Source organism: Heteronotia binoei, chromosome 7 (genome assembly GCF_032191835.1).
Source record: "Heteronotia binoei isolate CCM8104 ecotype False Entrance Well chromosome 7, APGP_CSIRO_Hbin_v1, whole genome shotgun sequence".
In the NCBI taxonomy this organism is placed as follows: Eukaryota; Metazoa; Chordata; class Lepidosauria; order Squamata; family Gekkonidae; genus Heteronotia; species Heteronotia binoei.
In genome coordinates this window covers 48,809,257-48,833,067 of record NC_083229.1, presented here as the reverse complement: position 1 = coordinate 48,833,067, position 23,811 = coordinate 48,809,257, and the positions used below count along the sequence as shown (strand labels likewise).

The window sequence follows — 23,811 nt, the reverse complement described above, 5'->3', positions numbered from 1 at the left end:
TTCCCAGCAGGGTGGCATCAGTTTTAAACCTAAAAACATTCATAGAGCTTGGAAGAACCAAACAGTTGCCTACATATAGTTAAGGTGCTGTTTTGAGGTGATAAGTTTGCTAGCAATATTAGTTAATCCTCATAAAAGCAAGAAGAATTACCTGTAGTTTAAAAATGCTTCTCCTACAGAAGCGCACGGCTTGTCAGCAAAAAGAAAACTCCAGAAGAGCTGCTATAGGCATGGCATGCTGTGAAGTCCCTCTCAGGGAATCCAGTTCTTGGAATTTTCAGATTCTTGCCCGCTCTGCTCCTTTCTGAATCTGTATGCGCAGCACAGATCCCTACCTTATTTGGCTGCCAAGCCTATTACAGTGAGCAAACAATGCCTTCTCTGTCAGAACAGAGAATCGTATCACAAAGACACTCCTCTCATGTACTGCTCTGGACTTCTGCCTCCTCCTCTCCAGCCAATCTAACTCGGGTGAGAACGGATGGAGAGAAATTACTTGATATTTGGGTGTACTCCTCCCTCCTCTCCAATGCCAGTCATTATTAAAATGGCAGAAACATGATATGGATGCTTTTTTAAAAAATCAGAACTTTACATTAAAATGAAATGCACATATTCGGTCTATACGTTCATCCTAAGTGATCAAACATACAAGGAGCATCTGGAATATTCATTTTTGGGGAGTCTGCAAAGTCTGCTTCAACTCATCAAGAGTGAAACAAAAGAGCAAGAAGAAAAATCCCACAGGGTGTCAGCAGAGCGTGGATAAATCCTTCTGCCACTCACTGTGTTTTGAAATGGATTATACGTTTTGGTCTTTGAACCAGGGGCTCAGCTTCTAGAATAGAGTACTTGTACTATGAATGATACAAGAGTCTGAAGTGGGATTTGTGCAATGGGAGTAGATGAATAAATCTTTGGATGATTGGAAGCTTACTTTAGCTTCTTAGAGGAAGAAGAGGAATCTCAAGTAAACATAATGGATTCGGGGGATACAAACAAATGGTGCTATTTCTAATGGCTTCAGGGCATTTAATGGATAAACAGCTTTTTTAAAAAAATCTGCAGATGTCATTTAAGCAGGTCCTCTGGTATCCATAAAAGAGAGTGAGGAGCCATTTAGTTAAATGTGCTTCCATTTTCGCTGCTGGGACACTGACAACAGAAGTACAACCTGCAAGAAAGATGTCTGCATTCCCTCCTGCCAAAGTGTCTTGCTGTCAAGCTGTCTGTACCTAGTCTATGTTGATTTTATGATGTCTGAAAGCACTCGTATTTGATTAAATCCATGCTGCAGCTACATGATTATCCCTGGGCCATCCCTCAGCATTTTTCTGCAAAGAGCGCCTGAGGCGGATTGAGAGCCACCAGATGCTGCAGACACAGGATGGCTTTTCCTGTATTGTGCCCTACTTTAGAATTTTCCCAAGGGCATTTGGGTTGGCGGCTGTTGGAACAGATCAAATAGGTGGCCCCAGCATGTCCTTTCTTAGGTTCACATGAAATGTGTCTCACACTTTTGAGCTCAACCTGAGCCACTTCTTTTTTGCAGATTCTGTAAATGAGATTACTGTGAAACAGAATAGAAGGATGTCTGTGTACCTTTCACGTGCATTCACTTTTGCAACAACTCTCCAAAAACAATGGATTCCACGGTGGAGCTGGTTCCATCCACAGGCAGAGTTGTGTCGAGGCAGCAGTTAAGCCTGGCACGTTTATTAATTGTCAGCTCAGTGACTGTCATAATGGAAGTCCTCTGTTTTCACCCAAACAAGGTCCTAGCGGATAAAACCTGACACTTGTTGGCAGTCCCGCAATGGAAGTTTGTGCCACTTAACATACGTGACTTCAGCGCATAATCTATGCAAAACCTTACAACACAAGCAATTGTCAGAAACAGCAATCTACTCTATTTGAAAGGCAACTGTGAGCCTCACCTCTGATTCCAACTTTTTAAATTGAAAGCTCCATCAATGTTATTTCCCCCAAATTAAGAAAATAATTTCCTAATTCAGCAAACCAGCATCATATATACATCCAAATACATCTGACACTATTTGCACAACCTAATAAATGGCAAAAAGAAATAACACATGCACCATACCATTTGGAAAAAATGTTTGTAGCTTGAGGCAAAGCAGAGCTAGTTTTCTTAAAGGTCAAATCCTATCAAGGTTAGATTTAGAAAAAAAAAGTACAGGGCTTTCATGCTGAAATGTAAGCTCACAGAATACTGTGCAGGAACAAGTGAAATAGGTTTGGAGGCAATGGAAATAGTGGCTGCTTTAGAGACCTTTTATTTCATGTGGAAGATATTTTATTCATGTTATCATCAAAATAGAACTTTACTTGTGAGAGGAATAGGGAAACCTTTTACATCAGGAGAAAGACAAACATATTAAGACAATGCTGTCAACTCCTACTATGTGAGGCACAAAAATAGTAATAATTATACTGGATGACAGAAAGCCAGAGAAGGCAGTGATTCTAGGAACTTCATGAAGGTTTACTCTCGTTTCCTGAACTGCCGTGGCTCATAATTAAGGATGAAATAAAAAAAGACAGAAGAATTTGAGTCTGAATTTTCAGCTATGTTTCAGTCACATATTTTGGAAGAATCACCCAGAAATTATGTCATGTTGCCGATGTGAGGCGGGGGGGGGGGGGGGGAGGTTGATGCTTTAGTTTTTGGGCAAAACTTTACGGTTTGTAGCCAATTTTACTATAGAGTTTTGCTGAAAAACTAGAGCATTGCCACGCAATGTCATTGATGTCATCACATCATCTTTGGGGCCAGTTGGGAGCACGATATCCCCCTTACTGACAGCAGGGAAACACCCCACAAAAGTGTAGGTTCCCCGCCCCAGTGGGTCTGGCAACCATATTACCCATTAAAGGCTTGATGCCTTCTTTGCACAGGAGCAGCGTGTGAACAGTGGGATCTTCACAGGGCTCAAGAGGGCTCTGTTTCATGCTTCCTGTTAGTGAAAGAAGCATCTGTTTGCTGGGCAAGTCTAGAGAATCTGACCCCAGAAGGAAGTGTGGGGTGGAGATACAAAACGGGCAAATAGCACTGCTATTCTCCGGAATGGCATGGTGTGAAGTGCAGAAGCAGAATCTATTAAATATTACTGGGATTCATCCATGTTTGAATTGTCTGCCTTCACTTAGGGAAGGTTCAAGTCCTTAGGTTGCCAGCTGAAAATGCTACTTCTCAGTCGTTGGCAGCTATTTCAAAATCTGATGCCAACAAATGCAAGGACATTGTCAAATGTAATCCATCTGACTTGTGTTCTGGTATGCAATTTAAAACACTGGTTAGTAGAGATGGGAAATTGTTTCTCATTGTGAGGAAATGCATTTTTTTCTTTGGAGATTTGAAATGGGCAAAACCTTCACTCTGTGTTTCAAAAATTTTATTTTTCTCTCTGGGCATAGAACAGGCAGGAAGGGAGAAAACAGTTCAATTACTTTCCAAAAATACCTCAGCCCACCTGCATACAAATGCTAACAGATCTAGCTGGAGAGATAATGGGGGGTCAAGCTCTCCTCCTTTCCCAAACAAGGAACAGAGATTTGGGATGATTTTGGCTAGAAAGGCTCCAGGAATAATCTTCAGGAAGGAAATTTATGGAGACTCTCTGACCTGGTCTGACCTAGTCAGTGGGTGAGGAAATCAGAGATGATAAAACTCCTTGCAGTAAGGAGGAGCGTATTTTCGTGCTGGGTCCATCAGATAGCCATTGATCATGAGCTTACCTAACCGGAGAGCTGGAAGAATCTTCAAGGCAACTCTGTAGAGATTTGTAACTTCCTAAGCTTTAGGAGTCTGTCCTATATTCTAACAACTGATAGAATATGTGTAGAAAGACGGACAGAGGATTTCTGTTTTGCCCATTTATTTTGAATCCCTTTCTCAGTCTGGTACTGTGCTAAAAGTATGTGTGTGAACATTTTATTTTTATTACTACTTTATAACGTTTGATGATGGTAGTGATTCTCTGTACCACATAGACCTCCATTATCACAGACATGTTATTTTAATAGGAGTGCCAGAGCAAAGGCAGGCAATTGGCTACAGGCTATTCCTCCAGGGGCACACAGGGCAGTAAACCATTTCTGTGGTGGCCAAGTTCTGGGCAGTGGGTTGCACAGAGGCAAGGCCTCAGAATGTGGAAGGGAAGTTGGTAGTCCTGACCCTCCCAGTGGGCAATTCCTACAAAGGTCAGATGGTGGCAGCAGGCTACCCTAGAGCAGGGGTCCCCAACCCCCGAGCCGGCGACTGGTACCGGGCCGCAGCCTGTTTCCAAAGGGATGTGCAGCCTCGCTGCTCCCCCCCCTCAGCCTTGCCACCCCCCTAGTGCCTTCTCCGTTCCCCATATTTACTATTTTTTCTTCAATCGTTTCCTACTTCTCTCTCCAATGGGGGACCCAAAGCAGCTTACATCATTCTCTTCTCCTCTAATTTATCCACTATGTTTACAACAACTTTGTGAGGTAGGTTAGGTTGAGAGTGTATGTCCATACCAAGATCACCTGGCAAGCTTCCTGAGCAAAGTGGGGATTTGAACTGGGGTCTCACAGATCCTAGAGTAACAGTCTAAAGAAGGGGTCCTCAACCTTTTTGAGCCTGCAGGCATATTTGGAATTATGATATGGCATGGTGGGTGCAGCTATAAAATGGCTGCTGCAGGAAGCAGAGTCAGTCACAAAATAATTGCCACTAACTTCAGTAATGCAGTGTAGATCCTTGCGATGTGGTGAGAGCTGCTGCCAAAGCAACAGTTTAACAAAACCTGCACAGGCAATCAAATTGCCAATAGTCAATGAGAAGCCTTGCTGGGCAAAAGCCCTACCTGTCTCCACTCACTTTGATGGGCATATTTGATGGGCATGACAAAAGGTGTCAGTGGGCACCATCTTGGGGACCCTGGCTCTAAGCAGCATGTCACACTGTCACAAAGACAATGCACATTTAAAAGTTCTTTGTGCAGTCCAACATAGATGTACTACACTAACACAGTGAGCAGAGCTAGCTGGTGGGTCAAACCACGAACTTTTGGCTAATGTTCTTCTATACCAAGGATGGTCAAACTTGCTTAACATAAGAGCCATCTAGAATAAATATCAGATGTTTGAGAGCCACAAGACATGTACATCAGATGTTTGAAGGAAGGAAGACAAATAGATGGGGGAGGTAGAAAGCAAGCAACTTTAACTTTGAATGCATTCTCCAAGCTGATTTAGAAACAAATGCCTTCTCCAAGCTGGCTGATGGGGTATTGGGGAGCTTTGAAAGCCACACTATATGTGTGAAAGAGCCACATGTGGCTCCTGAGCCACAGTTTGGCCTCCCCTGTTCTATACATTTATCAAATGCACATTAAAAATGTAGAGGCAAAACACAGCGCAACTAACAAAACCAAAGTTCTTTGTAATCTTCAGATCACCATATTGAAAAATTGTAGAGATTGTCTAAAAGTAACCTGGTCCTTTCCAGTTTTAATGATTATATGGTTTTAATTAACGATGGTAAAAATAATTCAAAAATTGTTTCTAGCTGGCCTTGTAATCCCATCTTGTGCAGTGAGGGGCTCCTGGAAGCAAAACTGAAACAAAAACTTCCCACAAGTAAAGATGATTTGGTCAGAGGAAAGTGCAACTGTTTTCTGCATTAAGATGATGGCAGAGGCTTTCTGGATTTCACCAAGAAGATTAACATAATCTCACTTCCAACTACTCAAAATAATGAAGCACAATTTGCATAATATGCAGATCTGACTGATCATGCAAATTATTTGTGATGAATTAATGACAAATTTACATAATTCCCAAAAGAGACTTCTGTTACCCTGTGTCCATTGGGTAACAGAAGAAAGGGATGTATCAGCATTGTTTTTTCCTAACACCTACTGCCAGATCTGTTTTCTCAAAAACTCTTGAAAGAATATGGTGATATGTATTCATACATGATCTTCCTCTATAGGAATTCCAGATATTTTAGGGCTTGCTTTGAAAGAACAAAGACTGGTAAGGTCTGGGTCTTGTGACTATCTTAGGGTTGCCAGGTCAAACTCAGGAAATATCTGGAGACTTTGGGGGTGGAGCCAGAAGCAAGGCTGAGACAAGCACGACTGAACTTCAAAAGAGTTCTGGCCATCACATTTTAAGGGACCACACTTCTTTTAAATGTCTTCCTTTCATTGGAAATAATGGACGATGGGGGCACTTTCTTTTTGGGCTCATAGACTTGGACCCCCTGGTCTAATTTTTTTCAAAGTTTGGGGGAGGGGTTTGAAGAGAGACATCAAATGCTATGCTGCAAATCTGGTGCCTCTACATAAAAAAACAGCCCCCCCATTCCAGATATCCATGGATTGATTCTCATTATACTTGTCTCCATAGGGTATAATGGAGTGCCCAGCAGACATTAAACCCCACCCTGCCTTCTGATAACCCTGAAGGGGAGGAGGGCCACCAAACCAGGGGATCGGTGACCCTAGACTATTTCACCCCATAAAGCATTTCAAGAGTTTGGTCAGTTTTCTGATAGAAAGGTTACCAACCTCCAGGTGGTAACTGGAGATTTCCTGGGATTACAACTGATCTCCAGGCAACAGAGATCAGTTTACCTGGAGAAAATGGCCACTCTGGAAAGTGGACTCTATGTCATTATACTAGACGGAAGTCCCTCCCCTCCCCAAATGCTACCTTTCTCAGGCTCTACCGCCAAAATCTCCAGATATTTCCCAGCCTGGAGTTGGGTACCCTATCTGATACTTTGAAATAGCTCAATGGGGTACTCTCAGGCCTAGTTTTTGGTGCAACCACTTCTGAACAATAGCAGGAAAAGCTGTTTGGGGCCAAGCAGGAATTTTGGAGGCCTTCTCCCAGATTGACATTTGTGCACAGGCCTTTTTTACCTACTATGTGATGTCTAGGCTGTTGCTGGTAATAATTAAGAATTAAACAAATAATTGCATTTAGGATTAAGTAGGCCTGGTCTTTGACTGTTTAGGCCATAACTAGTTTAGCAGGCATAGGGCAGGTTGCTCATCACTTCCTGCCCTCCCTCTCATGATCTGCCAACATTCACAGAATCAGCATAGCTATCAGATGGTCATCTAGCCTCTCTTAGAAATCTCCAAAGGAGAGCCCATAATCTTCCAAGGAAGCCTGTTCCACTGAGGAACTGCTCTAACAATAAGGAAGTTTTTCCTAATGTTTAGTCAAAAACTCTTTTGATTTAATTTTGATTCATTGGTTCTAGTCCAACCATCTGTTGGAAATAAAAGAAAACAACTCTGCTCCATCCATTCACAGTAATCTAATAGTAGCAAAAACATAGTATGGCAGCAGATACACTAGTACCAATTTCTTACTAGCATCACTGCACCTCCAGGCTTCTGCTTTCCCCAGTGGAAGCGATTAATTTCGCATCAGTTGCTCTGTGGGTGGATTTTGATGCAGGCTCCCCCACAATTCCCCTCATGGTTTTTTAATCCTTAAAAGACAGCATCACAAAGCCGCACGGGGCACTGAAGGGAGTCACACCTCAAATACGCTTGTAGAGCAACTGGTGGGAAATAGATCACTTGTGCCAGAAGGAAACAGAAGCCTGGGGGCCAAGCAACACTAGTGAGAAATCAGTCATAGTCAGCTTGCCAAGAACGAACATGACCAAGGTTCTCCTTCTCCTAACTAAACTAGTTTAAGGAATAAGTTCCCAAAGCGCCATTTTTCAAAGCTGGAATCAATAGATTTCCATGCATTGAATCAACTTTGTGAATTCTTCGTCATGTCTTGATAACAAAAAAAAGTGCTGAAATTGCTTCAAAAACTGGGTTGAATCTGGATGCATATAGATTCTGGATACCAAAAAGGTTCATAAATGCCAATTCTCTGAAAAACTTTTGGAGTTGTAAACTAGCTCTATACTAAATCATTGTTATAGCTAATGACCTTTATTTGACTCTTCATACTTGGTCAACATGTAAGAACGTAAGAGAAGCCATGTTGGATCAGGCCAATGGCCCATCCAGTCCAACACTCTGTGTCACACAGTGGCCAATGTATGTGTGCGTGTGTGTGTGTGTATACACACACACACACACACACACATACACTGTGGCTAATAGTCACTGATGGACCTCTGCTCCATATTTTTATCTAACCCCCTCTTGAAGCTGGCTATGCTTGTAGCCACCACCAGCGCCTATGGCAGTGTGATACTTAGAATATCTGTCAGTGGTATAACTAGGGGTCCCAACCCTCCCGCCCTGGCGGGGGACCCCAGGATTTCCACCCTCTTCCCCCGCTCCCCCAAAAAACGGAAGTGGGGGGAGGGGGGAAATGGCGATCCGCTGCTGCCCCCTCCCCGCCCGTCTGTATATAAATCAAAAATAGGCTTTCAACCACTTCTCCTTTTTCTTTTGTTGTGTACTACTGTGACCTGGGCAAGCTGCCCTGTCACCTAGTTTCACTTCTCTCTCTGTTCCCAACTACACCTTATTAATTCCTACATACTAGAGGGAAATAAATATTCATGTTCTAGTGTGCATTTTATTGCTAGACACATTCTTCTACCAGTGATACTGTTCTGTCGTTGACACGGCCTTTCATGTTGTTATTTACATTTCTTAATTACATTCCCAATCCAGCCTCTTTCTGCTCTTGTGACTTTCAAATGTATCTAAAGGCAATACGGATGGAAAGTGTGTGTGGGGAAAAAACCACATCCATTTAATCGTGTTGTCATGACCAAGTAATAAAAATTCCTTAGATGTAGTTTGAATTATGCAGACTATTTCGTTAGCTAAATCAAATTGCTAAGCCCTAAAAACACAAGGGAATAGTAATAAAAACACTTTTCTGACATGCCAAGTCTGATTAAAAAGGATGTCAAATAATATGCCAAATCACTGGATGTCAATACAAAGGAGGTATTTGGAAATGAAATATTCATAAAACTAGTAGCACACACATCCCCCAGTAGAGGTTACTGTGTGGTATGACTGCATATTACCATATAATTAAGATTTTCATTATTATACAAAAATGAAAGATTGACATCTTCTTACCATCCCAATGACAACACTCAGAAAAGTAGAGGTGAGTGACATAGCTGAAAAATTAGCAACCTAATGCTATTTTGTGACTAGTTTTCTGTTTCAGGGCTTCTTGTTTTTTAAAAAATCAGATAACTGTTATTGTACTTCTGCCTGAGCTATATACACATGCATAATAATAAGCATATTTGTTTCCTTTTTACTGGTGAGTACCGAATTTCAGCAGGTATGAATGAAAGTTTTCTGCAGTTCAGCCAATTTGAAAAAAAGGAACACAACACAGAAAGGCCACCTTAAACATAACAAAACCCCTACAAAGAAATGGTTTCTGTGCATAAAATTATGTATGCAATTAATGGATGAGCCATCAAATTTAACAGTGTACCTGAATTATATGCCATCTGGTCTTCCACAAATACTTTATTAATGCAGGAATTCTGAATGTTCCAACTGACCCTTATACTTTATACTAAAGATCAGCAGCTTCATTCGCCGCTTAACCATGAGAAGACCTTTCAGTGGTTGACCAAGCTCTTCCTTTCTTTTGTCTGCCCAGCCTACCTTCCCTTCATGAACAAAACACCTTCTAAGAGCTACCAAACAACAAAGAAATTCCTCCTCCTGTTATGCTAACACCACCCTCACGCTAGTCTGATTCAGTGCTAACTGCACAATCTGTCATCCCAATGCAGCGGATTACCTTCTTCAGCAGACATAAGCATGCTGGGAATCTTCAACCCCCTCAGCCACTTCATCTGCAGAGCCTGCTGCTACTCTTAGAGAGGTCACTTCTTTTATAAAGGAGCCCTTTGCCACTGCCATTGCTATTGCTGCTCTAGAAATTGTAAAAGTCACCTTTCTTTTAGCCAGATTACTTTAAAAAACCCAAACTACTTCCCACACTAACATTTATCAAGTTTACTCTATCCAAAAAACAGAACATTGATGAGAATACCAAAAATGAAGCTACCAATTAAACAGTACAAAAAAATGCTATAAAAACTTGTAACTTTTTATTTATATTTACTTCATTTATACCCCACTTTTCTCTACAATGAGGCTTACAAAGCAGCTTAAAACATAATTCTCCCCTCTCCCTCTCCAACCTGTGAGGGAGTTGAGGCTCACACGGAGTGATTGGTCCAAGGTCACCTGGCAAAAGTTCCATGGCACTGTGAAGACCTGAACTTGGATCTCCCAGATCTTAGTCCTACACTCTAACCACTGTGCCATGCTGGCTCTCTTTGTGTGGGTGTATGTGCTAGTGTTTCAAAGCCTAGAGCAAATCTTTTCATAATCATTTCCTGGTAGGTTGCCAGGTCTCAATGCAGCAGTGGTGGGTGAGAGGGAGCCTTCCAGGAGTGGGGTGGGGCTCCGCAATCTGATGGCATAATGTCATCATCACTGTAGGGACACTGCTGTTTGGGGGTGGGGTTTTCCCTGCTGGCCAGCAGAGTGCAGAAGCCCCAAAAACCACAGGGTCCCCTGCTGGGACCTGGGGAATGGCAACCCTATTTTCCAGGTCTTTTAGGAGATGGATGAGCTACTCTGCAGCAGCCAGTAAGCTACATAAGCTACCTGCTGGAAACCTCTGGACAACCCTATAGACAAACTACATCTGACCATAGATACAACTGAAATTCAAGAATGCTACTGCTTGTATTTGGAGGCAAAGGAGGAAAGAAAATCATAGTTTGAGAGACATGGGGTTTTTTAAGGGCTTAATGAGACACTGTGTGTTAAGATGCTGATGAGACTTGTGATGCTAAACAAAGCAGCTACATTTATTTTTGTTAACTAGGAAACCAAAATAGACCATTTAGCAGAACTCCCAGTACACACAGTTGGGACTTTGATAAGACTGTGAAATGAAAGAAATCCAGCCAAGAAGGTAACATGGCTAGAATTACTCAAACAAAATAGCAATCGGAGTCTAGCAGCAGAACTTCAGTTTTACAGCTTATAAAGGACAATGACCCTTCTGTGACCACAATTCCAAATAAGTTATAGCAACATTAGTCTGTTTGCAAAACCCCAACTGCATGAAGCTGTCTGAAGACATTTGGCAGAGAAACTACAGCCAGAAGGCAGAAGTCAATCTGACAGTCACCAGAGCATTAAAAAATGAATTAATCCACTGTTCTCTTATTACTTCCCAGAGTAGTACTTTTTCCTTAAGAGCAGCACAAAAGTTTTTTACAGAGGACAGCTAATTTTGGCCTGTGGAGGTACAGGGAACAAAGTACTCGTTTAGTGCCAGATGCGAACAATTATATGTTATGGTAACATTTTTATAAGTGTCTTTAAAACTAGTGTTCTGCTAAATAAAATCTGATTAAATAGGTTTGCTGAAGGGCTTCTCACCACATCATTAAGTAGCACCTTAAAACATCAGACTTTTTCTGTGTGCATATTTATCATATTTAGAAGGTTCACCTCTACAAAACACACAGGTTTCTAATATTTCTTTGAATACCTCCTGTACAATTATGAAGGTTCAAGATAGGTATGATTATTTGAAATAAAACCACATCCACAAATAAGAATTCTCTCAGTGGCAGAATCTCAACAAGTCATATTTCTCAGAGTGTATTTTGACTATCACCAACCACAGAGAGATGCATTTTCCTTAGTAACCTTGCTCACCTCTCCAACTAGAGTCTAATATCTTGTAATGCAGAAGTGGGCATAGTGTTATTTGGACCGCATTTTTGTCCAACCCCACTTCTGCCCACAACTCTCCTGGCTTCTTAGTGCTTGAACTACTTGCTACCCACCTTTCCTAAGGTCTTCTATTCTTATTAAACCATGGCATCTAAATGAAACCCACTACCTTTAGCATTGGTATTTCTTTGACAACAAAGCTGCTGGAAGCCAACCTTAAATGCCTTCTTATGGACTTCAAGAAGCATCTGGCTAAACAATTCTGAGAAGAAAAACATATTAGACTTATCTTTGGTGTCTTCTGGCAGAGCTTCTCTTATGTATTTAAGGTTCTTTTGAACCTCTGGAAAAGAGGCATTCACAGCCATTAGAGCAATGGATTGATCTGTCCCAGTCCAAAGGAAGCTCAGGCTGGATTGGCTGGCTATGATGCAGTCATCCAATGGAAAGGCAGGCAGGATTATTAATTATTCCTCCCTCACGTCATGCTTCAGCTATTGCTGCTTGTTGCCTTGGGAAAGGGCGGGGTATAAATTAAATAAATATAAATGCACTTCCCAATTGGATCTTGCCAACTGGCAAGATCCAGTTCGAAAGTGCACTGAAAGTAGATTGAAACTGTATAACTTAGCATGTGTGACTGCAGCCTTAGTTTGTGGCTCGCAGCACAGAAACACATTTTAACCAGATGGTGCTCATCCAGCACCATCTCTTAACACATGCTGCATTCCAGTTCATTTATTTACCCTTTAACTCAGTAGAAAAATCTTCTAACCCTTCCGGCTATTTCCCCTGCCCTATGATACCTTAAGAAGCCCCTTCATGTATTCCTCTTCTATCTAGCAGCCCTTTTTAACCACTCTGATCCCAGTTTGATTCACTAGCAAAGCACAATTCCTTCAAGCCTGAGCTGCCCTACTCTTCAGCTCTTTCCCAACAATCACACTGAGGACTCTCCCACGCTGATTCCTTATGTCTTACTTGGTCTAAGACATGGATTGATGGTGGGGCATACAAGCCCAATAATGGCAGTAAGCCTCTGTTTTCTGAGTGCTGCAAGTGAAAAAACCTTCTGCACTAGAGAATTCTATGGTAAATGCCTCAGATTGCTGTCTCTCTAGGAATACACAATGGCACTATAGCCTTTTCTCTTGAACCACAGCACTAAGGTACAGCACTCATACTTTCCCCTTTCTACAGTATTATTTCCCCTGAGTTCTCTTTCTTTTTTTAAAGCTGCACTGGTTCCTTTAGAGAGAAATTCACTGTAGCAGCTGCAGACAGCTGTGAACTTTCCCATGGGGGCTGCAGCTGCTGTTCCTGATAAATCAATGAAAGTTCTATGATGATGATGAAAGGGTCTTAGCTCCCCTTAAATAAGATCATTTGCTGCTATTGTGGGAATTTGGGCAGTAATACCACTATTACATTTGTTCAATCCAAAGAGTAATTTTAAAAATCTGGCAACCAATTGATTTGAAAGAAGAAAAAAATAAGACTAATAATAATATTTTTGAAGGAAAGGAAAGGAAAGTCTGACTTCTCTGTATAATGTACAGTTAGTGGTATTATCTGTATTTAGCTCTGCTTTAACCTTCTTACTTTAAAAGGTGAAACAGATGAATGTAAAATATGGCCTCTTTCACTTTTAATGTTGTAAACCACCCTGAGCCTGCCTTGTGGGATAGGGCGGGGTATAAATTGCAAATTAAATTATCATGAAGTCCACTGAACTATAACAATCAGATCCCAACAGTATTGTTGGAGATAACTTTTTGGCAATTATACCAGATGTAATCTCTATTTTCAGGAATCAGAATACAATGGACATAGAGATTATTCCACACTAATTCTATCAAACCATCACTCACAGAAACAAATCATTTGCCCTGTGCTAGGAGTCAGCATACTTACACAGCTCTGGGACTCCATTACTGATCCCTGATCTGCTGCTCAGCTTCACCGCCCATCCTCTCTCTGTGTAGGTAGTAGAAATGGTAGGTGAATCTAGCACAGTTGACAAGATTCATCTCTCCTTGGTGGAGCTCCTTCTCTTTGATGAACCTTATTAGATCATATGTGGCTTCTCTTCTTTCTAACAGAAGCTTAAGCAACAACTGATTGTCATTCCAACCTACCTGAGCTCCCATCTCTGCTCACCTCAGCTTGCTCCTTTCCCATTAGGCAAAGTAGGAGCAAGTCCCCTAAAGAGACTAGCAATGGCAGCCTTCTAAAGGAAGTCAAACTAGCAGGAGAGCAAATGGATGAGCAAGCAATAGCTGGGTGGCATAGCCATTCATAAAACCAAAATAAGCAGAAATGGTTCCAAACCACAACTTCCCTGTCTGCTCATCTACCTCGGGCTGACATTCCTTCAGAAAGGGCTGTTACCACTGATAACCAGAGGAAAAGGGACAGCTGAGTCAACAGGGCAAGTGCTCCAAGTAGCAGCATTGCTTGCTTTGTGGAGGGGCAGCTTAAGAAAGGCAAACAGGAAACATTAACAGCACTCAACTGAGGGGGCTCCAAAACTTGGAGCCAGCCTGGGGGATGCAGAGAATAATTCTTCACTCATTCTTCCTCTTCCTGTTTTGCCAATGGCTGCCATAGTGGCAAATGGCTGCCACAAGGATGAAAAGCAATCAAGAGATGAGAGGCCAGCCTGAGAGAGGAGAACTGTGGGAAGCCAAGGAGCCAGAAAAGCTTGCACTAGACCTGGGCTCCTGCACATGCCTGTTTAATTATTTTATGTTCCTCTGATGCTATGTTAATTCTGGAGCAGTGGTAGCGAAATCAGGAAACAGACGCTTGTTTAATGGGCTGGAATCAATACAAGAACTTCCAAACAACAGCACTATATTAAGACCATCAAACAAACATACTCAGTAATAGCTCAAGATGTAATTTATGACCTCATAAATGCCTCCTATAAATGAGTACCCTTCACTGCCTGGGTCCTTCAGTCAGTTTCAGCTTTGAAGCCAACTTCCTTCTCTCCAGTGTCCTTCAGTGTCTTATTTATATATTTATTCCAGCTGTCTCTCTCTCTCCAGCATTTCCTCTCCAAGCTGTGCTCGCTCATACTTTCAAATCTCTTAGTAAGTGATGTGTTAATATGACTCCCCAATACACCCCCACACATTGATGATCTTGCTCATTTGATGCACTTACTTTTTTTTTAAAAAAGCATAAATGCCTTGTGCATGACAGAAGCAGAGATTACATTAGGAAACTCCCTTTTTAAAAGATAGCTTTTATTCTGACTTAGCTGAGCACCATTTTCTATTGGTCTCCATTATGGAAGAGTAAAATGCTGTTACTTTTAGCATTCTAACATCTCTGGTTGGTATAATCACACTAGGTCATATTCTACTGGTTCACATGAGCCTAATGCATTCACAGTGATCACAAGTACAAATGTATGTACATAAATCAACAGGACATAGTGGGTTTGTTGAAATCATACAGAAAAATGCTACCTTCTTGTCCTCCCCATAGCTTCTGTACTAGCTACAGTACCTGAACAAATCTCCAGTAACTTTCTACCTCTGCAATTCAAAATATGGGTGCAATTATTTTTTCCCCCTTAAAAATTGGAGATGGTGGTGGTTGTACTGCTTGGCTTAAGCAATTCTAATTCACAAGGAAGGGGAGAAGCGTAAATCCCACCACCACAACCCCCTTCAGCTGTTGTTGGTTGATATTTAAGAGGCAGGAGATGTGATCACATTTCTGACCCTTGAATTTTAAACACTGGTATGGACATCTTTGAAATTTATTATTTTGGAATTCCTTTCTCTCCAATTCCTCACATTTTCCTTCTAATCCAGGGATTTCTATCCCAGCCGCTACATGTGTATGTGAGAGAAAAAGAGACAAGAGAGTGCAGGGAAGGATAACTGTGCATATAGGATTTGTGCAGACCCCAAAGTCTATGTTCTTTGGAGCTCCAAAAATTCCAAGAGTATGAAATTAAGAATTCACTGTCAGAGGATGTAGTGATGGCCACAGGACTAGACAGCTTTAAAAGGGGATTAGACCAATTCAAAGAGGATAGTTATATCAGTGGCTACTAACCAGAGTGATTGAGGGGAACCTCCATATTAAAAGGCACTAAACCTTTGAATCCCAGAGCTAGGAGGCAATAACAGGAGATGGTCTCAGCCTCTGTGTTCTGTTGTTGGCCCTCCAGAGCAACTGGTTGGTCACCATGTGAGACATGCTGCTGAACTAGGTCAACTACTCTTCTTATGTTCTCAATGCTTAAAGACAATTTTTTTCACCCAGATGCTGAAGTTTTAGAAACAGCAGTATTGCCTTTGCTCAAGATGTGTTTGTATCCAGTTCTTAAAAGAAATATGGCTTCAAAAGGCTATTTTAGCATCTAATGATTCCTTAGAATTCTTCTTAGAGTTAGGGCATATCTCAACAGACTGATGTAATGTATTGCCAAACCCATTGCTTCATGGACTTCTTGCCTAACATGGTGAAGGCTGACTGTAATGCAAGGAGATTTCAGTATTGGTGGCAAACACTCTCTTATGAGGAGCAGCTCAGGATTTCACACTACCATGGAAACTATTGTTCTTTCACAGGAGGTTGTGGGCTTAATGCATATGATGGAGCTTGGGAAATCCTGGATTAGCCTCATGGCATTTATCAGGGAGAAGGTCCTGTTTATCATCTACATAAACCCACTGGGTAGCATTGTTCGTAGACTTAAGAATGAACAGGTGGCATTCAACTTTACCTCTCCCTTTCATCTGAATCTGGAGAGTTAGTAGATATCTGAAATAGGTGTTTGGAATCAGTAATGTGATGGATAAAGCCTAATAAACTGAAGTTCATTTCAGGACAAGATGGGCATTTTATAGGTAAGCACGTTTAGCTTAAAATACTGGGGTTGATTCTGTTCTGGATGAGATTACACAGTTTTAAAAAGAAGATTCACGAGTTGGATCTGCTTCTGGATGCAACTTTGCAACTTGATATTTTGGTCGCCGTATCTCAAAAAGGACATTGCAGAGCTGGAATAAATACAGAGGCAGGCAACCAAGATGATTTAGGGGGTTGGTGGACCTTCCTTATGAGGAAAGGCTGAAGAGTCTGGAGCTGATTCTTCACTAACCTTGCTCCACTCCAGGCTTCTGTTTCTCTCTGGAGCAAGCTAGCAATTTCGCACCAGCTGCTCTGCACCACCGTTTTGCACCAGGGCAACACATGGTTTGCTGTGCCGCAAGTTAAACCTGAAAAAACAGGTTTATGCCGTGACACGGCAAATCACGGGTTGCCCTGGTGCAAAATGGTGGCGTGGAGCAGCTGCTTTGGAGAGAAACGGAAGCCTGGTGCAGAGCAAGGTTGCTGTGGAATCAGCCTGGAACTTTTCCGTTTAGAAAAGAGATGAGAAACAAGGTACATGATAGAGGCTTATAAAGTTATGGATGAGGTGGAGAGAGTTGACAAAGAGAAATTTTTCTCCCTATACTAAAACTCAAGGGCATCCAATGAAGCTGATGGACAGTAGGTTCAGGCCGGACAAAAAACCTACTTTACACAGAGAGTGATTAAAATGTAGGATTTGCTGCCAGAAAATGTAGTGATGACCACAGGAATAAACAGCTTTTAAAGAGGATTACATAAGACTCAAGGACGATAAGTCCATTAATATTCACTAGGTATATCAGTGGCTACTAGCCATGGTGACTGAGGGAACCTCCATATCCAAAGGCACTTATCCTGTGAATCCCAGAGCCAAGAGGTAACATCAAGGGAAAGCTACTGCCTCTATGCCCTGTTGCTGACCCTTCAGAGGAACTGGTTGACCACTGTGTAAGACAGGATGCTGAACTAGCTGAACTACTGGTCTGATCCAGCAGGACTCTTCTTATGTTCTTATGTTTTTACTCAGATGATACAAGTTTTACAAGGTGCCCCTTTGGCTTGTAATCATTTTCACTTCCAAATGCGGAGAAATCATCTTGACACTCTATTCTCTAGTTACTTCCAGACTTTTGTTACAATTCATGTCCTTTAAAGACTGTTCAGAAATTTTTGTTAGCCCAGAATACCACAGCAAAAATTTTGTTGGAGGCTACCTGCTGGGGATTTATTTCCGTAATGTGAAAGAATTTACTGACTCTCAGTTTCTGAGTACAAGTGCTGCTATTAACCTACAAAACCCTCACTGACTCACACATATGTTAAGGGCTGTTTAGTCATGTATAAACCTACCTATCGTTTATTATCATTCGCTGAGACTCTTTTTTCATATGCTCTTGACTTCAAAACGTAAAATGGGATTATTGGAAAGGGGCCTCCTGTACATTGACACTATAATCACAGAATTCTCTTCCTACTTAAATATACTTATAACCATTTAGGTGCCAGTTGAACATGTTCTATTTGCTTATGTTTTAACATGTAAATCTGGCAGTTATAACAAGTATTTCATTGTTGGTTCTGTGTTTTTTTAAATATATTATTTCAACTTGATTTTTAAAAATCAATTCATATGCTGCCATATATGCTGTGCATATTGTCTGATGCACAGATGGGCTAGAATATTAGGTACATAAAAGGATGGCTTTGTTAGTCATCACATGGAATTCTGATGTAGATGTTGTTGGAATCCTTAGTCCGAAGAATCTGACCACAAAGAGAGTAGCTCATATGAGTCTTTAACAGTATGAAAGTAAACACTCAGACCTTCTTCAGAAGCCATTAAGTTGAAAATTACTCTGGCCTGAAGCGGCTGTTAAAAACTCTAACTCATTAAAAGGAGAAAATGTATTAAAATCTTATGACCTAATCGTAAAGAGTGTCCATAGTGTCACTGATAGCTTGCTTCACACTTTTAATATGAAAGGCCACAAATTCTATTATTTTCTATGCTAAAGCAGCAGCATTTATTTTAACAAGTCATTAAATAGTTGCAGAAAATTGAGTTTTCTATTTGCTTATTCATTTAAACTCTGCAGCCAGCTTCATAGGATAAACATCATTCTTCATCAGACATTAATGTGTCTGGATAACGTATTGCTTGTCTTTCTAGAAAAGTGGGGAAAAAACTCACAATCCTTTACTGTTATCTCCTTTTACATGTTCTGAATGCACTTAGATCAATTAGCAGAAAGCGATATCTCAGCAAACCCCCCAGGGCTTTGTTCTCTTTCTCTCTCCTGCTCTCTCTGAAGTTTGCCTAGAACACCATTTACAAAACAATCCTATCAGAAACTCATCCATGAGATGTCCATAACAAAGAAGATTCCCAGTCTGATATATAAATTCAAAGGCAAAGCTTATGGTTAGTTAGTTAAGTCCCACAAAGAAGTGTTAGTCCAATGCTTAGTTTTATGAATCACAAAATGGGGAAAACAAAATCCTTTTATTGGATCACCTTCTATTAGTGCAAGAGTATGCAAATTTGTCACTTGTGCCCACTTACAGCCAAACTTCACATGACTTTGGCCATATGTGGTATGACACTGACATTTTTTCCTTTAAAGAATTAGCTATAAAGGCTGAAGTTGAGAAGAGAAGATGGCTGGAAGGGCTTCTTAAGCCATTCCTCTCTGGTGATTTTTTCCATTAAAGATTTTCCCCAGCTTCTTTTCCCATCCCACATGCCACAGAGATTTTCCTGCCTGTGACATAAAAAATAGTGGTTTCTCTTTAAATTTAAATTTCAGTTGTCACATTTTTTAAGAGAAAGAAAAAGAATAATAATAAGCCCCCAAGTGCAAGAGAATTTTAAATAGTGACAAGGGCAGCATCAAAAATCACAAGACTTCCTGGATCTTTACATACCAATTAAGGGACTTATTGATTGATTTACTTAGAATCTGCCTTCACTCCAATGGGGACCCAATGCAGCTCACATCCTTCTCCCCCCACCCTTGCATTGTATCCTCAAAACAACCCTAAGAAGTAGGTTAGCCTAGGAGTGTATGATTGGCCCAAGGACACCCAGCAAACATGGCACAAGTGGGATTTGACCTTGGTTTCCCAGATCCTAGTCCAGGGGTAGAGAACGTTGGCTCTCCAGATGTTTTTGTCCAGGGGTAGAGAACGTTGGCTCTCCAGATGTTTTGGCCATGCTGGCTGGGGCTAATGGGAGTTGTAGGCAAAAAACATCTGGAGAGCCAACGTTCCCTACCCCTGTCCTAGTCTGACATTTTAACACCATGCTGGCTCTCTAATCTGACCAAGGAGCAACAAACTTGAGATCATTTTACAATATATTTCGCTATGCTTAATGACAACATGACTTCACTATCCCACATAAAGCTTGTGTGTTTCTTCCCCTTTTCTTCTTCCTTCTCTCCTTTCAGTTTTAGAGAAAACCTGTGGTCAGCATTTCATTTGCACACAGTTACCACTACTTCTGCCTGGAATTATAGTCAGATGTTGCAGATTCACGCTTTCCAATTTTAGCCAACTGGTAGAGACACAGTGCTACCATAACTAACTCAAAAACTGTCATGAAGCAAGGATGCTCACATACGTACTGAAAAGTTTTGCCAGTTACTGATCCCAGTCAATTCAGCACATATGAAAATGGGAAGATGTTCACTGCAGATAAATACAGAGCAATGGACTGTCGAGATATGAAGCCATTGCCAAAAATACAGTGACTTACAAACAGAACCAATAATATATCAAACAAAAAGGCACATAAGCTAAAGTCAACCCCTGTCCGTTAAGATTCCCAGGGTTAGGTTTATAACATAGAAAGTCTTCTTTGGGCACTCAAAGTCATCTAGCCACAGCCAGATGTTGCTATGGCTACCAGATCACAGTTCCACTGCTAAAGTCTTCTTCCTGTGCATCTTGTGAAAAGTTACAGCAAGCAAAATGCCAAAGTAAGCACAACTGGATACATGTTTGAGCAAGGGAGAAAATGAATATACAGACCAAACCATCATGATATAAGACTCTTAAGACAGGGTGGAGAAGTCTAAGTGACTGACTATGCATGAACACACAATGAAGTACCACCACTTGATGCTTTGATCCAATTGTCAATGAATCTGATGCTTACAGGTGGGAAGGAGGAAGACCCAGCAATTCAGCAACTTCATTTGTGGAAACACGTAGCCAAGAATCCATCAAATAAAGACCAATTGTTATTATCCTGCATATCTAACAGGATCAATGGTGATGCTAGAGACACTAGGCAAGATTCAAAGATCCTATTTTACTGGCAGTAGAAACTTTCTATAGTACACCTTCCAGTGGAGGAAAGCTCCAATCCACATATGTTATTCCCAAGAAGATTTAAATACATATAATGTATGATCTGGATTTCTGTTTCTATTATTAACCCCCCCAAAAGTCAGATTCTTTGGCTTATGATAAATTTGTGATGACAGCTTTTTCACCTATTTTAAATTTTCCTTTTTTCTGAATTACCAAAGGTGTAATAGCATCCTAAACAAAAGTTTTTAATTGCCTTGCAGCTTGATCTTTTGACAGTCATAATTTGCTAGTCAAACTATGTCAAATGCTTTCCAAACTGCTTAATATGATTAATGCTGTAATTTGATGGAATACATCAGTTGTATCATTACTGCCTGCTTAAAAAAAAATAGCTTGCAAATTAACTAATTCAGACTACAGTTCTTTCCTGCCCGTTAGAGACAGCATCCATCTCACATCATCTTGGCTTTTCCGCTCCTACCAAATCCTCTTCTCAATCAGACAACAGTTAGACTAATGGATCCATAAAATAAGCCTTAAAGTGCTTGGGGTCATTACCACAAAATGAAAGCATCTCAGAAATTTTTAAAGCATTATTATAAGGAGAGTTAGGGATGCATTATAATCTACCACCATGGATCTTGAATAGAAATAAAAGTAGATTTATTCATGGAGTTTCTCCCATTTAATATTTTAAAACGTATACATAAGAACATAAGAGAAGCCATGTTGGATCAGGCTAGTGGCCCATCCAGCCCAACACTCTGTGTCACACAGTGGCCAAAAAAAGCCAAAACCCAAGTGCCATCAGGAGGTTCACAAGTGGGTCTAAGAAGCCCTTCCACTTCGCCCCCCCCCCCAAGCACCAAGAATACAGAGCATCACTGCCCCAGACAGTTCCAATAATATACTGTGGCTAATAGCCTCTGCTCCATATTTTTATCTAATCTCCTCTTGAAGCTAGCTATGCTTGTAGCTGCCACCACCTCCTGTGGGAGTGAATTCCACATGTTAATCACCCTTTGGGTGAAGAAGTACTTCCTTTTATCCGTTTTAATCTGATTGCTCAGCAATTTCATTGAATGCCCAAGAGTTCCTGTATTGTGAGAAAGGGAGAAAAGTACGTCTTTCTCTACTTTTCTCCATCCCATGCATAATCTTATAAACCTCTATCATGTCCCCCCATAGTCAATGTTTCTCCAAGAGCCCCAAGCGTTTTAACCTTTCTTCATAGGGAAAGTGTTTCAAACTTTTAATCATTCCAGTTGCCCTTTTCTGGACTTTTCCCAATGCTATAATATCCTTTTTGAGGTGAGGTGACCAGAATTGTACACAATATTCCAAATGAGACCGCACCATCAATTTATACATTATGATACTGGCTGATTTGTTTTCAATTCCCTTCCTAATAATTCCCAGCATGGTGTTGGCCTTTTTTATTGCAATCGCACACTGTTTTGACATTTTCAGTGAGTTATCTACCATGACCCCAAGATCTCTCTCTTGGTCAGTCTCTGCCAGTTCACACTCCATCAACTTGTATTTGTAGCTGGGATTTTTGTCCCCAATGTGCATTACTTTGCACTTGGCCACAATTAACCTCATCTGCCATGTTGACGCCCACTCACCCAGCCTCAACAGATCTCTTTGGAGTGCCTCACAATCCTCTCAGGTTCTCACCACCCTGAACAATTTAGTGTCATCTGCAAATTTGGCCACTTCACTGCTTACTCCCAACTCCAAATCATTTATGAACAAGTTAAAGAGCATGGGATCCAGTACTGAGCCCTGCGGCATCCCACTGCCTACTATCCTCCACTGCGAATATTGCCCGTTTATACTCACTCTCTGCTTCCTATTGATTAGCCAGTTTTTGATCCACAAGAGGACTTGTCCTATTACTCCATGACTCTCGAGCTTACTAAGGAGCCTTTGATGAGGAACTTTATCAAAAGCTTTTTGGAAGTCAAGGTAAACAACATCTATAGAGACCCCTTTGTCATACATAAATAATAGCTTCATTAACTACTATGCTTGAATAACCCTGCGATTTCCAGAGGGAATTTTAAAACTATATTGTCTAGCAGCATTCAAATAAAGCAGCTCTACTAAATCCATTTTGTCTTTGCCCTATATTCACTAAAATCTTTCCCTCAGCCCCAATAGAATCATTATAAAAAGTGGACTGTGGAGCTCATTTTTCCTGTCACTATTTCTATTAAACAAATTAAATCAAAATGATGCCGGTTGATGGACACATATCGTGTTATAGAGCCAGTATGGGTAGAGAGTGTCAGACTAGGATCTGAACAACCCAGGTGTTATGGTTCAGTCTGCCAGCACCTCCTCAGATGAGGAGATGGAGGAAGCCAGGCCCACTTCTCAGATGCTGCAAGAAGACCTGCTGGACAAGGAGGTACAGAGGCAAAGTCTCAGGCTGAAGCCAGCATGCCCCACCCCATGATCCTATAGCTTGGAACCTAAAGCAGAAGCCCCGCAGCCACCGACCTCACCCCCAAAGTTACCAGATTCCTTGGAATGTCATAGAAGGCAGGCCTGGAAAGAGGTACAGGACCAGTGTCATAGGACACAGTTGGCAGCTTAGCACTGGTCACTTTCTGCCTGTGAGACTGAGTCATCACAGGATCAAGGCTGACATCCATATAGGCTGGTTGGCCATTGATGAGTTGCACCTGTCCCTGAATGACTCTGCTGGGCTTTTTGATAAATGCAGCCAAAAAAGGAAGAACCAGCATGGCAGCAATTTGTACACAATCCTTGTATGTCTGCTATTGTTTCTTTCCTCATTCTGGACTGTGACCTGGCTTGCGTCTTCTGGACTGTCCTACTAGGTTTGACATTTAAGCTTTGACCCCTAGAT

General features: G+C 41.3%; 1 protein-coding gene across 1 annotated transcript in view; it reads right to left on the bottom strand.

Annotated features, from left to right (window-relative positions):
- Positions 1-23,567, bottom strand: part of PAG1 (phosphoprotein membrane anchor with glycosphingolipid microdomains 1) — an 81,440-nt gene extending 57,873 nt beyond the window's left edge. Inside the window, exon 1 of the mRNA XM_060243587.1 lies at positions 23,439-23,567. The gene's annotated coding sequence lies outside the window, so the exon portion shown is untranslated. The remainder of the gene's footprint in view (positions 1-23,438) is intronic.
- Positions 23,568-23,811: the final 244 nt, after the last annotated feature.